General features: G+C 36.2%; 1 protein-coding gene across 3 annotated transcripts in view; it reads right to left on the bottom strand.

The window, feature by feature from the left end:
- SCLT1 (sodium channel and clathrin linker 1) overlaps window positions 1-4,118 on the bottom strand; it is a 118,452-nt gene that overhangs the window by 58,631 nt on the left and 55,703 nt on the right. The gene's annotated exons all lie outside the window — the stretch shown is intronic.

Below are 4,118 nucleotides of genomic sequence, written 5' to 3'. Positions count from 1 at the left end.
ATCTGGCAACCCTCACCCATTTGGCTCAGTGGATAGAGCGTCGGCCTGCGGACTAAAGGGTCCCTGGTTTGATTTCGGTCAAGGGCATGTACCTTGGTAGCGGGAACATCCCCAGAGGGGAGTGTGCAGGAGGCAGCTGATAGATGTTTCTCTCTCATCGATGTTTCTAACTCTCTATCCCTCTCTCTTCTTCTCTGTAAAAAAAATCAATAAAATATATTTTTTAAAAAGCACCTAAAGAGAAATGACACATTTGTTTAAATTAATTAATGCTGAGAAGAGCCCCAGGAAGAGTAAAAATCTGGTGGAGTGAATGAGAGAAGTCTTCCTGGAGATGACAAGTTTTAACCAGGCTTAGAAAGTTATAACATTTTGACAAACAGAACAATGATCAAAGGCAAAGGGGAAGGAACCAAAACTTGTTCCATGAGTAATAGTAAGATAGCTAGTGTGAGCAGTTTGTACATAACTGGAGGACTGGGGAAACCAGGTGAAGTAGGTTCTTGGAAAATAGGCTGAAGAGTTTCATCTGCTATGACAGGGCATCACCAGAAACTCTCGGAAAAGGAAAATGATGAAAAGCTTTAATTATAAATTCACAGGATTCTACTTTTTTTTGTACCATAACATCAAACAAATGAAACCAGTATGTTTTCAGTATCAGTACAAACTTAATGCTGGTGTTTAAAGAGTTTCCGATCTAGTTATTCTTGGCATGGTTATATACGGCATCTCAAAACCTACATTCTGGTAACGTCAATATGCCCATCATTCTGAATCTGTCAAACTGGAAAGCAATACCCTCCTCCTTAAAAGAAGCATCTGCTTATCCTTCTGTTCCTTCAAGTCTGTGTCAGGAAAAGCAAGCATTAGTTTTATGTATACAACTCTGAACTGCTTAATGTTAAACTATGGAATACCGCCAGTAAATATTATGGCAAAACTGCTCATGGACAATGAAATGTAAGACCTTTCAGAAAACCAAAACTAGCTTTATCAATCTCTATTGATAATCTTTGGGCCTGAATGTCCAAAAGCCAAATGAGATGTCAAAAAAAAAAAATATAGCCACTCATCATCCTTTCTTTAACAAGCAGCTCTCATTGACTTCCTTACTTTGGTGAATACTGTTAGAGAACCAGGTATAGAAACTCACTAAATTAGCAATTACAACATGTGAGTTCTAATTTGGCTTTTTCATGAATTTTTGTGCAAGCATGAATAGACAAATGATTTATGAGCTCTTGGTTCATTTTGGTTTCTTCTATAAAAGCAGAAAGTTAGCCCTAGCTGGTTTGGTTCAGTGGATAGAGCATCCGCCTGCGGACTGAAGGGTCCCAGGTTCAATTTGGGTCAAGGGCACATGCCAGGATTAAGGGCTCGATCCCTAGTAGGGGGCGTGCAGAAGGCAGCCAATCAATGATTCTCTCTCATCATTGATGTTTCTATCTCTCGTTCCTTCTCCCTCTCTGAAATCAATAAAAATATATTTTAATAAAAGATAGAAAGTTATTCTTTTTATATGCGACAACATGGATAGACCTTGAGAATATTAAGCTAAGTAAAATAAGCCAGCCAGAGAAAGCTAAGAACCATATGATTTCACTCATATGTAGCATATAAAACTGAAACTCATAGATTCAGACAGCACTGTGGTAGTTACCAGAGGGAAGGGAGTGGGCAGGTGGTGGTGAGGTGGAGGGGGCTAATATATGGTGACAGGAGATGATTTGACTTTGAATGGTGGGCACCCAGTGCAATATACTGATCTTGTATCATGGACATGTACACATGAAACCTATATGATCCTATTAACCAGTCACCCTAATAAATTTAACAAAAAAATGTTAAAAAATAGAAAGTTAAAGTAGGACGATCATTAAAGTACTTTTAGCAATAAAATTCCATGATTCTTCCCCTGTCCTTTATCCTAACATCACCAAGTTCTGCTCATTTTCCCTATACAAAAATATTTATATCCATTTTTATTTTCTATTTCCATTATCATCATATGATCGCAGGTCTTTATGAACCAATTTTCTTACTCATCTTTCTTCCAGGATCTCGCACCCTGTTTTATACTACATATACCATATTCTTTTCCTTTTTCCACTCTTTTCTGAACCTTAAGTACAGAGTTAAATTAATCACACTATTCTTTCCATGATCTGTTATTATTAACTGTGAACTGTTGCTCTCATTTGTTTATTTTTGTTTTCCTGTGCATTCTCAGTCCTTCTCTCATTCTCTTCATCTTGTGGTTCACATTAAAATGTGATATATACTTTGGCGATATCTATCTATCTACATATATATATATATATATATATATACACACACACACACAAACACATATATATAGTAAATTATATATTGTTATTTGCATGTGTTTTTATGCTATAAATAGTATCTTTTTACTTTAAAAACACAAACCCTGCTTTATAGATCCATGTTGCTATAACTACATCTTTACATGTAAGCACATGTTTCTAAATGATGCATAGCATTCCACAGGATGCAATTACTGCACTTTACCTATCCATTCCTTGGTGACAGACACCTAGGCAGCCTCCAATTCCCTACTTCTACAAATAGTCTTATTCCACAGAGGTAATCACTAATTAAAAGTTAGGGTATGTCATTCCTGGAAATGTTTTTATTTTATTCTTTTATAATACATATGCAATATGCAGGCATTTTATTTGTTTACTATATAAGTTGATATAGACATATATCTAAACATATAGGACATATATAACTAAAATATATATACATAATCAACACACACTATTATTTAAAACATTTAAAATGTATATAAATTGCATCATTCTTTAAGCTCCCTTTGCACTTGTTATTACATTCCACATTATATTTTTGACATTGATAACTGGGTGTAAAGAAGTATTACATTACTTCAACATGAGTTTTCCTGATCGCTATGACTTTTTACCAGCTAGAATGAGTTCTATGTTTTTTAATGATTTGTATGAATCTGAAAAGAGAGTAGATTCTGAAGTACTCTTGTTAAAACCACAATGACCCCTGCAGAGGGTTGACTAGTGACTGTATCCCCCACCCCCAAATTCAGGTTTACCTGAAACTTTATTTGGAAACAAGGACTTTGTAGAAGTAATTAAGGTAAGGATCTCAAGATGAATTATCCTAGATAAGGGTGGGCTCTAAATCCTAAGACTTTTATGCTTATGAAGGAGGAGACAGAAAACAAGGTCAAGTGAAGATGAAGGTGAGAGGAGATGAGAGTTATGCTGCCAGGAGCCAAGAAGTACCTCAGGCTACCAGAAGCTGCAGAGGCAAAGAAAGATTCTCCCCCAAAGCCTCGAGGGAGCACAGCCCTACTACGCCCTTGATTTCAAACATCTAGTCTCCAGAACTATGAGGAATAAATTTGTTGTTTCAAGCCACCAATTATCATTTGTTAAGGCAGGTGGGAAGCTAATACAACTTCTATGTTGCTAAATTCAATGAACTCATCCTGCTTTATCTAGCATTAATTGCACTTCACTCAGCAATCATTTCTTCCTCCTTGATATACGTCCTTCACTTAACCCCCAGGACCCACTTCCTCCTGTCTCTTATCTCACTGGTCTCTTCTCAGCCTCTTTTGTTGATTCCTCCCCTTTATCCTTACGACTCTGAGCTCAGTTGTAGGTTCTTCTCTCTTTTCCATATACACTACAATTTAAAGATATTTGTAAATGTCTGCAGCATAGAACAAAACCTTAGAGGACTACACTTCTTAATTTTAAGTATCATGAGTGAGAGGAACAAAAAATGCCAAAAATTTTTCTGCCACTTGGAAGTATTCTTGTGAATTTATTAATGCAATGATTATTAAACCACTGGACCACAATATACATACACAGTATTAAAATGCCTGATTAAAAACCCTTTATTGACGCCTTCTCTTCCTCTTCCCTGTCTCACTTCTCTACTCCCCTAACATCTAAATAAACTACATGCTCAGAACCCTTTTCTCAGGGTCTGCTTATGGGGGAATCCAAAGAAAGATACATGTGAAAAAATTTTATCTAAGGAATTTGATTTTCTTCCATAACCATTGGTTTTAACATCATGAAACATCCCTTCATATATATATA

This window comes from Myotis davidii, unplaced genomic scaffold, assembly GCF_000327345.1.
Source record: "Myotis davidii unplaced genomic scaffold, ASM32734v1 scaffold438, whole genome shotgun sequence".
Classification (NCBI taxonomy): domain Eukaryota; kingdom Metazoa; phylum Chordata; class Mammalia; order Chiroptera; family Vespertilionidae; genus Myotis; species Myotis davidii.
This window is presented reverse-complemented; position numbering and strand designations above follow the sequence as displayed.